The following is a 12,784-nucleotide window of genomic DNA, read 5'->3' as shown; positions in this document are numbered from 1 at the left end:
AAAGATAAAGAGTAAATTTACCACGAAAAAGTACCCCAGTCTCACGCTTGCCCCAGTCAATGCCTTTTTATGAATGATTCATGATTCATTTCTGCCAAGTGGATGACTCATCATTCTGATTTCAGAGCTAAGACTTACAATATCCCTCTGGTAACAAATTCAATTTCTGCTCCAGGTCTGCTCCACACTGTTTCCTCCACTTTCTCACTGAAAATACTTGGAGCATTTCCAGTACTGAATCTGTAGCTATTTTTTTTTGCACTGAAGCAAATCCCCTCAAACAAGTGGACGTGCTACTCTCAGATGGACTGGCCTGTGAAGATTCAGTCATTTTTAGCCTACATCTACAACGAATCGAAAAAAAATTTGGCTTCACGAGACGTGTAATTAAACTCTGGAATTCGTTGCCAGAGTATGTGGTAGAGGCGGTTAGCTTAGCGGTGTTTTAAAAAGGTTTGGACGGCTTCCTAAAGGAAAAGTCCATAGACCATTACTAAATGGACTTGGGGAAAATCCACTATTTCTGGGATAAGCAGTATAAAATGTTTTGTACTTTATTGGGATCTTGTCAGGTATTTGTGACCTGGGTTGGCCACTGTTGGAAACAGGATGCTGGGCTTGATGGATCTTTGGTCTTTCCCAGTATGGCAATACTTATGTACTTATGTACAAACGTGCAATGTTAAAAATGTAACTACAGCGTGTACTAAGACAAATGGTCTAGGGGTCGTGCAGTAAAGATTCTAAAGTACATTTAAGACAAACTAGAGAAAATATTTCTTCCCTCAATGTGTAATTAAGCTCAGGAATTTGTTGCCAGAGAATGTGGTAAAAGCAGTTAGCATAACAGGGTTTAAAAATTTAGACATGTTCCTAAAAGCAAAATCCATAAACCATTTTAAAGTGGACTTGGAAACCTATTTTGCTCTTTTGGGATAACCAGGTACTTGTGACCTGAATTAGCCACTGTTGGAAACCAGATACTGGGCCTGATGGACCTGCAGTTTATCCCAGTATTGCAATGGTTATATACTTAAGACCAACTGCACAACTGAACAAGCATTGGAATGCATGGGTTGGAAAAAAAAGCCATCATCATTGGTTAATCAGTTTTAATCTGTACTCATCAGCACTTACACCGTCATAAAACCACCAGTGTTATTCCATGTGACAGGCAATTATTATGTTGTTAATTCTTGACTGTCAAAACTAAGTTCCTTATTTTTTCTCCCCGTGTCTCTCGATCTCAGTTGCAAATGCCTTGTTCAAGGTCACATAAAGAGTCATAGAAGAGTGAAGGAGTCTTCAGCTTAGGCTTCCCTCAGATAAGGGCAACATGGTACACAACATGGAATCTATATATATTCTGTGTGGACTGACAGTCTGATTTTGAATTTCTTCTAAGTACATGTAAATCATTTTCAAATAAGAATTCAGAGCTTAGTCTAGAAGGTTAGATCAGAAGGCTTCCATTATTTAAAGACCTTACATAGTAACATAGTAACATAGTAAATAACGGCAGAAAAAGACCTGCATGGTCCATCCAGTCTGCCCAACAAGACAAACTCATATGTGCTACTTTTTGTGTATACCCTACTTTGATTTGTACCTGTCCTCTTCAGGGCACAGACCGTATAAGTCTGCCCAGCACTATCCCCGCCTCCCTACCACCAGCCCCGCCTCCCACCACTGGCTCTGGCACAGACCGTATAAGTCTTCCCAGCACTATCCCCGCCTCCCTACCACCAGCCCCGCCTCCCACCACTGGCTCTGGCACAGACCGTATAAGTCTTCCCAGCACTATCCCCGCCTCCCACCACTGGCTCTGGCACAGACCGTATAAGTCTGTCCAGCATTATCCCCGCCTCCCAACCACCAGCCTCGCCTCCCACCACTGGCTCTGGCATAGACCGTATAAGTCTGCCCAGCACTATCCTCGCCTCCCACCACCGGCTGGCTCTGCCACCCAATCTCGGCTAAGCTCATTAGGATCCATTCCTTCTGAACAGGATTCCTTTATGTTTATCCCATGAGAACATGAGTAGCCATATTGGGTCAGACCAATGTTCCATCTAACCCAGTATCCTGTTTCCAGCAGTGGCCAAGACAGGTCACAAGTACCTGGCAGAAACCCAAATCATGGAACCACTCCATGCTATTATTCTCAGGGCAAGCAGTTGCTTCCCATGTCTGTCTCAACAGCAGACTACGGACCTTTCCTCCAGGAACTTGTCCAAACCATTTTTTAAACCCAGATATGCTAACCGGTGTTACTACATCCTCTGGCAAAGAGTTCCAGAGCTTAACTAATCGTTGAGTGAAAAATTATTTCCTCCTATTTGTCTTAAAAGTATTTCTATGCAACTTCCTTGAGAGTCCCCTAGTCTTTGTATTTTTGGAATGAGTAAAAAATCGATTTACTTCTAAGTTCTACTCATTCTACTTCACTCAGGATTTTGTAGACCTCAGGCTTATCTCCCCTCGTCCCTCTCTTTTCCAAGCTGAAGAGCCATAACCTCTTTAGCCTTTCCTCATATGAGAGGAAAGACTATCATTTTGGTCACTTTTGAAACACGATGAGTATACTACAAAGGAAAGGATTTTCTATTACATAGTCCAGCAGGCTTGAATACCCAATAAAATATACTACCAGTAGGAAGATGCAGAATTGCAAATGAACTCCTTGTTCTAGATGCCAAAAACTACCACTGGGCAAGGTCACAGCAGAATTTGTCCTGAGGGGCAAAACAGCATTTCTACGAAGATATAAAAGTGCTATGCTTAGCCAGGTCAAGGTCCACCAAAGCCAGCATCCTGCCTCTGACAGTGGCCAGTCTGGGTCACAAGTAGGAATGTGTTTTTTTGTTTTGTTTTTATATGGTATTTCCAAGGTTGTTTTGGCCTGAAATACCAGGACACCTCCCCTCCCCCCTGAAATTTCATTTTTTGTGTGTGTGTGTTGAAAACACTCTTTCCAATATTACCCCCGAAATGGGGGGAGGGATCGAAAACCAGAATTCCCGTAAACAGAATGGTAAACTGAATAAAATGAACATTTTGGGCCTGCGTAGTCACAAGTAGCCTGCAGATTCCAATCTTTAATTTTTCAATACTGAGCTTCACTTGAACCCCAGTCTCACTCTACCTGGCCATTATTTCACTCTCACCACCTGGAAGACCTTTCTTCAGGCTTCACAGTGCAGTCATGCTAAGACTCGGTGCACTGTGTCAGATCTGCATCCAGCACAGCAAAATGACTGGGCCAGCAAGAATTCAATGTGAACCTCTGGGCTCAGGCCCAATAGATAATATCCATTTCTCCTCCACTGGAAAGCAATGCTCAGCTCACTTTAGAGTTTCTAAAATAGAAGTCTAGATTCAGATGCAGCAAAGGGTAGTTTTGTGTTATTTCCATTCTGCCTGGCTCAAAACTGGTTTTGATGTCAAGAAAATCATCTGAATTCTAATGTAAGCAATGTCCTGGTGTTAGCATAAGCCAAATCAGATATACCTGGGCCATTCATCCAGTTGGGCATGAAGATTTTCATGCACTTCGAAGCAGCTGAAGAGGCTGGGGCTCTTCAGCTTGGAGAAAAGGCGGCTCAGGGGAGATATGATAGAGGTCTATAAGATAACGAGTGGAATGGAACGGGTCAATGTGGAGCGTCTGTTTACACTTTCCAAAAATACTAGGACAAGGGGGCATGCGATGAAGCTGCAGTGTGGTAAATGTAAAATGAATCGGAGGAAATGTTTCTTCACTCAACACGTAGTTAAACTCTGGAATTCGCTGCCGGAAAAGGTGGTTATGGCGGTTAACTTAGCGGACTTCAAAAAAGCCATAGAATGTTATTGAATGGATGAGGGAATACAGAATTTCTAGGATGGGCAGGACAAATTGCTTGTTCTTTTGGCCGCTGTCGGTGACAGGGTACTGGGCTCGATGGACCCTTGGTCTGGCCCAGCATGGCGATGCTTATGTACTTATGATGCTAAATGAGTGTCTGACCTAGAGTTATTCATTAAAATTATTTATTTATTTGTTACATTTGTATCCCACATTTTCCCACCTATTTGCAGGCTCAATGTGGCTTACATTGTTCCGTCATGGCAATCGCCATTTCCAGAGTGAGAGATAGAATGGTATTAAACAGACAAGTATAGAGAGTTCATATTCGGAAATAGGAATAGAGTGGTATTATGTTAAAGTTCGTTCATGGTAGAGTAGACTTTGGTTGTCAAGTGTAGAGAGTTCGGTTTTATCTAGTTCTGGCTTGAGTTTCGTTTTCTGGTAGTTAGGCTTTGTCATTGTGGTATGCCTTTTTGAACAGGCTGGTCTTCAGTGATCTCCGAAAGTTGGTTAGGTCGCGGATTTTTCTCACGGCAAGTGGTAATGCATTCCATAGCTGCGTGCTAATGTAGGGGAAGCTGGATGCATATGTTAATTTATATTTTAGCCCTTTGCAGCTAAGATAGTGGAGATTCAGGAACGTGCGAGCCGATCTTTTGGTGTTCCTGGGTGGTAGGTCTATGAGTTCTGACAAAAATCATGACTTACTGAGCCCCATAATGGCTAGGATCTGGGTGAGCTACCCAAAATTCAAGAAACAGCAGCCCAAAATGGCACCAGTTGAAATGTGCAGGTGGCACCAAATTTAGAGCATTGTTATTCGGTTTTAAGGCCTCTTGGCAAGGAATACCATCTTATTTATCTTCATTAAAAATTCCTTATTCATCTATGCGGTTCCTACAAGCTATTAATGACCGCTGTATGGTTCTGTGCCTTGCACAATCAGAGATAACGCATCAGAGTGCTGTCCCTTATCTTTGTAATTCCTTACCTATGTTTTTTTGTGGTACACATAATATAAAGAAATTTAAAACTTCGAAGAAAGCATGGTTATTTAAGCTTATACCGACAACTTGGAGGGCTCATTTGGGATTCTGATACCTAGGAGATCCCGTAAACTGATTGATGATATTTCGTGCCTTATGTTAAATTGCTTACGCTTCTTTCAGAGCGTAGGTAATTATCTATTCTGTTGATTTATTTAGTTGCTTTCTTTTATTATGAGATTTTTGGATTTTGATAACTGCTTTGTTCTGCTTGACAGTTAAAGCAGTATACCAAGTGTAAATAAATAAATAAAATATGAATTTATTTGTGACATTTATATCCTACATTATTCCAAACAAGTTTCAGTTCAATGTGGCTTATAACAAACAGTACAGGATACACAAGAATAATGCATAAGAAAGTAATTTGTTGTAAGAATCCAATTTTACAATACAGTATCATAAACGTACTAGGATAGCTATGGATTTTTAACATTTAGAAAATCTATTATAAATGAGAAATTGTACATGAAGCAAAGGTAAGGTTAATGGTAAATAGAATAATAACCAATTCACGTAATAATTAGTTGTTTGAGATACAGTTGTTCTTTGTGAGGGTTGGTTTGAATAGGAACGATTTGAGGATTTTGCGGAATCTAGTATATTCCTGTATATTTCTTATTTTGGGTGGGAAGGAGTTCCACCATTTGGTTCCTAGGTAAGTGAAGTCTGCAGAGTGGCCAGTTGTGTAGAATATTTTTTTTGCAATTTGGGAGGTGTAGTGTGAGATAGTTTCTTGCCTCCTATTTAGTGTTTCTTTGAGGTAAGTTTATTAATGGTACCATATTATCTGGAGCTCTGCCATTTAGTATTTGAAAGATAAAGGTACATAATTTGAAGGTGATTCTCGCTTTCACGGGAAGCCAGTGTAATTTGATTAATAAAGGGGAGGCACTTTCAAAATGAGAGATTTTGTATATGAACCTGGATGGCAGTGTTTCGAGCTGTTTAAAGTACCTCTAATGGACTTATCCCTACCGTATGTGGTGTCTGTACCAGATTTTATTATTCAGTCTCCATTTGTTTGGTAATGTCCTGTCTTTACCTTTGAATTGTTCCACTTGCTTTGAGAACTGGTCTGTCAAATTCACTCACATGAGCTCCTGTTAAAGCATTTTAAAGAACCCCAGGAATATCTTCATTCATTCTGGGAGGATTATTCGTACCAACTTTTAGCAAATCTTTATTTTGTGCGAACTCATCTAAGCACTGGAAGGCAGCCTGTGTCACTCTCATCTCACAAGAACTTCTAGATATGTCACTGTGCGGCCTCAGAAGCTATATACCATTGGGAGTCTCAGATTGGGCTTGAGAGGTGGTACAAATAGATTCTATTGTGAGCACCGGGGATGGATATTTCTGTGTTCCTGGTGATGATGGTCTTATAAACTGATAAGAAAACCTCTCATAGCTTGAATGGTTTGCACTTCTTTGGCTTAATTTAGGGAAACAGCAGCCCTACACAGGTTTCAAATCAGTAACTATAGATTGATTCCACTCAGATAAACAAAACTTTGTCAAGATGACCAGATTTCAGTCTATGCAGGATAACTTTTTTTTTTTTGTTACATTTGCACCCCGCGCTTTCCCACTCATGACAGGCTCAATGCGGCTTACATGGGGCAATGGAGGGTTAAGTGACTTGCCCAGAGTCACAAGGAGCTGCCTGTGCCTGAAGTGGGAATCAAACTCAGTTCCTCAGTTCCCCAGGACCAAAGTCCACCACCCTAACCACGAGGCCAGTCCTCCACTGTTGCTACTATTTGAGATTCTACATGGAATGTTGCTATTCCACTAGCAACATTCCATGTAGAAGTCGGCCCTTGCAGATCACCAATGTGGCCGCGCAGGCTTCTGCTTCTGTGAGTCTGACGTCCTGCACGTCGTCAGACTCACAGAAACAGAAGCCTGCGCAGCCTTCTACATGGAATGTTGCTAGTGGAATAGCAACATTCCATGTAGAATGTCCAACAGTAGCAACATTCCATGTAGAATCTCCAATAGTATCTATTTTATTTTTGTTACATTTGTACCCTGCGCTTTCCCACTCATGGCAGGCTCAATGCGGCTTACATGGGGCAATGGAGAGTTAAGTGACTTGCCCAGAGTCACAAGGAGCTGCAGTGGGACTCGAACTCAGTTCCCCAGGACCAAAGTCCACCACCCTAACCACTAGGCCACTCCTCCACTCCACTCCACTCCACTCCACTCCACTTCTGGTGAGTGTTCAGTTTTTCTACTAATTGGATGGCAAAAGACATCCATGACAGACAATGTTGTCACTTCACAAAACTGCCTAACTGGGCAAGGGAAATAAATACTTTCCTCGTCTATATTTAAAGGAATAACAGGTTGGAAATCCTGGGCTGTGTCTTGGAGAAACTTATAAATATAAATCTGAGCATTCTTTCCAAGTCTCCATAAGACAGAAAAGTCCAAGATTTGTGTAAAAGCTTGGTCCTACTTGTTTTATCCTCACAATTTCAACCCTGTTGGACAGGAAAGGGACGTACGAGTTATCTCGGAACCTCAAAGTCCAAACCATAAAGGAATGGGGAAATATATCACTGACATGGAAATGGAGGAAGTACTATTTTGTATAAGTCAGTAAAGAGACCAAACTGATACTAGTCTTCCAACATAAACCGTATACAAAGAGGCTTAAAGAATTCAAGCTATTCCAACTGGAAGATGAAGGGAATGTGATAATATGATAGAAATGTGAGTTGAGTCAGCCTTGGGGGCCTCATTTTCTCTTCAGTCTGATTTTGTTATTGTTTTGGTTTATTGTTTTTCTTGTTATTCTCATCCCATGACATGATGTGATCTATACTGTAAATCCATATTCTATACCTATCTGCATCTACATCTCTGGTTTTAATAGGTCTTCTCCATATTAAAATAATTATGTCCCATCACCTGAGGAAATACGCATAGATGCCCAGTGCTCATGGGGGATGATGCCACCACCCGGGACATCACACTGGAATGGACTTGAGTGTGGAGAGATGACCAGGAAAGTTGGATATTGGAGGATGACACAAACAAGACCCCCCCCCCCCCCCTTCCCCATGATAGTCATCCAGTGGTGGGAAGTGCTGTTAACATCTACCGCCAGGGTTGAATCCAGATATTTAATGCTGGGCTATATTCCTTCACCAGCATTGAATATTCAGGTTTTTTTTAAAAGCCGTCTAGCACATGCCTAGTTAACTCAATGTTCGGAGCTAACCAGTCATTTGTTAGCATATAAAGATAAGACAGCTATTTATGCGGTCATGGTTATGTGCCAGCACTGGCTGGTGAGCTCTGAATATTGGAAGCTAGTCGGATTCCGCCCACGACAAGGCATTTCGGTGCTAACTGGTCATTTTCAGCATCAGTGAAAATGACAGGATAGCCACCAATAAGCGAGCTAACGGGTCAGCGGTTATTCCCGGCCAGCTAACTCGCTTTGAATATTGGCTGGACACAGTTCAAAAGAAAAGGGCAGGACAGGGAGGGAAGGGGAGGGGAGGGGGTAAATCACAGTTGCTGTAACACAGTGGACATTACACTGAATTTCAAAGGCAAGAGGTCATGATGCAGAGCTGGTGGAGGGGCAGAGAATGATTCAGAGCAAATTCTTCTGTACTGAAAGAACAATCTAGGAACAGAAGCAGGAAAAACCATACCATGACAGAATATAAGTATGGTTATGAGAAGCACAGAATGTACCAAGAAAGGCAGGTGGGGGCATTATAGGGCTTCTCAAACCTGTTCCATTGACCCCACTGACAATCATGCTTTCAGGATGTCCACACTGAATAAGCATTAGATAAAACATGCATAGGACTAGATATTAAATCCTATATGTTCAACCACATTGAACAAGACAGGAACTGGGCAGGCCAGATGGAACCGATGTGCTGATCCATGATGTGTTATTATGAACTACCATCAACCAGACACTGGACTCTACAACTTCACTTGCAGTTTTGCCACTTTGGAGAATAAGTGGGATCCTCATTAAGGAGAATGGGGAAGTCTAAAAAGATCCAGTTTACAGAGTCTGATCACAGATTCAGCATTGCCTAGGAGTGGAATTATAGATAATGATAAATCGATGAATAATTGCATTACCAGACCAGTAATGCGTGTTATGGAACTGTGCAATGGCATGCCATTAAATCAAGAGACAAATTCTATAGTGGGTATACTTTAAAATTTTAAATTAAAAAAAAATCTACCTTTGCAAAAAAAAAAAGAAACAACACAGTCACCTGAATAGCTGCATCTTCACTCAGCAGGCAGAAAGTTCAGCCACTGATTCTAAGTTCTATTGTTCCTTTATCCATCAGGATTTTCAGACTAATTCAGAATTTGAAGATGAATAAATCTGTACCTGCACACAAGCTTCTCTCTCAGTCCCACAAATACAAAAGCAGCACTTCACACACACACAGGTTCCTGAGCTAAAGAGGTCATGACACACGCCAGTGATGATAATGTGATCATGAGCGGGACAGAGAGGGAATGAATCTGCCCCAGGGAAAAGACTGATGCCACCAGGTCTGTTCTTAAACCAGCTTTCCAGGTAGCGTCCTCTTCGTCACAATAAGAATGGTCATTTTCTTGCTAGGGCTAAACATTTGAATGAACAGGAAAAGGACAAGATACATAGAGAGTTCAAACAATGTCTATCAGCCCAGCAGTAGCCTCTGCACAGGGCAGAAGTGTGATATAATCTTAGCTTCTTGCTGCAACACTGTAGTGCATCTCCCAGAGGAGCAGATTATAGCAGAATGGGTTTGCTGTTCTGTCTCATCTTCAATGTCACATTCATTGCTGTCAGACACATTGGAATCCAGAACCTTCCTCCCACCACCCAATACAGTGGGTTTTACAGCGAGAAACCAGATGATATTTTGCCAGACTGATCGGAAAATCCTATCCCTACCCTTGCCTCTACGTTCTACTATTTTGATATTTTCATCTCTTCATTCCTATTTGGGTTGCTCATGGCAGCCCACAGAGCCTGCACAGGCTGACCTTGTCTTACTCTGAACTCTTTCAACATTTTCTGATTTCTAAAAAACTCCCTTCTTATATTCTCCTGTTGGCTCTGGCTGCGCATATCTGAGCTTCCCTTCTCTTGAAGTGATAACTGGGTAGCTAACAATGAGACAGTCTCATTAAAGAACAATACAAGGCTTCGCTGAACACACAAGGTATTGAAGGTTTCTTTTCTTTACAGCAACAACAAGCGTTTCTATTGACTGATGCTTTGTCCACTGCTGCTTGTTTGGTTTTCTCTCCCCCCCCAAAAAATCTAAAAGCCTTGGCTTGGCACACTCTCTTAAGACAACTGACTATTGCCCTTCATCTTTCCACATTAGTCTCTATTACCAATGTGGTCCGCATACAGGTGACACCACTCCTGAAGTGCTGGACAGCGCTCAGGTGGTTACTGCTGTCTACAGAGGAAACTGGCTGTGAGCATCTAAACACACACCCTGGTGATGCCTCTCCTGAAGTGCTGGACAGCGCTCAGGTGGTTAGCACTCTGTACACAGGAAACTCACTGAACATCTAAGCTCACACACCCTGTATCTTTTTCAATATGTTCTGTAGCATTAGCCAGGCAGAGGTGCTTATAATCTACTGTCCTTAGGACTCCATTGGTAAATTCTCATGCTGCAGCCGGGTCCTTACTCCACTTGCTGGATGCAAATGGCATCTTTTATAAGCAAGGGGAAATGGCATTAAAAATGGCTGTTTTACTATACTGGCATATCTTTCCATCCTATGACATAGAACCTCTCTTCAAATCTACACATCCACTGAAAAATTACATTTAAAATGAAGGTATAATATAACAAAACATACAAAAAGTGAAAGCTCATTTATAACAACCATTACTACGCATAAGAAAAATACCCATCTACTCCATCTGTAGTACACCAGTTAGTAATATAAACAACAGACACTTAATTCTGCTCTACTAGACTGGCCCTTTAAACACCAGCTAGATAAACCAATGCAAAATTAGCTTGTAATCCAGATTGGTTTCCTTGATAAATGTGTTTATGGCAAACTCGTGCTGTTCCCATGGCTCTGCAGTATTCAAAATATCTCCCTCTCTACTTTGATTCTGGCTCAAAAATGTATACAAAACCACTAATCAGGGGACACAACTCAACTCCCAGAGCAAAACTTAGAATCTTTCTCAAAGAAGCTCCAGTATACTGGAGCTTCTTTGAGAAAGATCAAAAATGTATAGACAAATCTAGCAGTGCCCAGACAACTCCATTCTGTGCACATTACTTGGGGTGGGTGGGTGGGTGGGGTGGAGGTGCTGGGGGCACAGTCGGTCCTGCCTTTTACAAGAATTACCCTCACATCACATTTGGATGTAAGGCACGAGGCCAGTAATTCACACAAGTTGTCAAGGGAAAGAAGGCTGCAATTTACAAAGAACTGTATTGAACACCCGGAATCTCCTAGCAAGTTCCTCTCAAAGTTCTTGAGACATGGTTCACAAACCTTACCTGGATACAGTGAGGTGTGTCTCTGCTGCCACACAATGGGTGAATCTGGTTATTGCTACTGAACATGACTTAACAAAATATTGAGGGTAAAGCCGAAGGAAGGTTGGGCTAACCTTTCAATCGCTGTGCACTCCAGGACCTGAAATGTCTTATACAACGCCTACTGTAAGCAAAAGACTCTGCTTTTTAATTGCTGAACATATAATGCACCCAAGTCAGTGGAACATGTGAAAACATATATAGTGAATGCCAGGAATGCTGTGATCTTAAATGTTTACATTCAGAAAGGTGATGGGGCTCATTTTCGAAAAGAAAACACCCCCCCCCCCCAAAAAAAAATGTCACAAAGCAGCAGATGGACATTTTTTTGGTAACAACATCCAAATCGCTAATTTTGAAAATGATTTTTAAAGACATTTTTCTATGCAATTTGTTTAAATTTCACGGGGGGGGGGGGGGGAGGGTGTTGGGAGTTGTGGTTTGGGTGGGACTAGGGCAAGCTTACGAGTTGGGTGTTTTTCTGCAACACTGTAAAAACATCCAGGACAAAAAAAACTGGATGTTTTTGGCTAGACGTGCTTCAATAATGACTAAGGGCCCTGTTTACTAAGGCACGTTATGGGCGCATTTGCATTTTTAATGCGTTTTAGCCATGTATGCACGTTAACCATGCATGCGCCTATAATATCCCTATAGGTGCCTACATGGTTAGCGCGCGTACTAATATAGGCACATTAAAAACGCTAATGCACCTTAGTAAATAAGGTCCTAAGTGCCAAAAAGGTGCCCGTACTGACCTGATGACCACTAGAGGGATAAAGGCACCCCCTAAGAAGTGATAGTACATACCAGGCTCTATAACTACTGCAGATATAATAGCCATTCCTCTTAAAGCAGCAAGCAGGTCCCTGGAGTAGCCTAGTGGTTGGTGCAGTGGCCTGTAGAGAAGGGGACCTAGGCCCATATCCCACTCTAACTGGTACACTTGTGGTGGAAAGTGTGATCCCTCCAAAAACCACAAAATATGTACTGTATCTATATATAGGTGACACCTGCAGGCATGAGGGCTATTGCAGTGGTGTACAGTTGGGTACAACACATTTTGTTCTATTCCTGGAGGGCTCACCATACCCTATAAGGGGGTTATGATGTGATGTGCACCCGGGACCTTTCATGTGAGGTTCACTGCAGTGGCCCCTAGGCTGCCCCACTGCTCTGCTGGGATGTCTGTGTGTCCAGTGCTGTAAGACTGCTGGCCAATGGCTTGTTTTTGTACATTTTTCCCTTGGACGTTTTTTGTTTGAAAATGGCCCTAAAAGCAAGATGCAGTGAACACAAAAATGTCTAAAATAGGGCAA

Source organism: Microcaecilia unicolor, chromosome 11, assembly GCF_901765095.1.
Source record: "Microcaecilia unicolor chromosome 11, aMicUni1.1, whole genome shotgun sequence".
Classification (NCBI taxonomy): domain Eukaryota; kingdom Metazoa; phylum Chordata; class Amphibia; order Gymnophiona; family Siphonopidae; genus Microcaecilia; species Microcaecilia unicolor.
The sequence above is the reverse complement of the archived record's forward strand: the minus strand, read 5'-3'. Positions refer to the sequence as shown.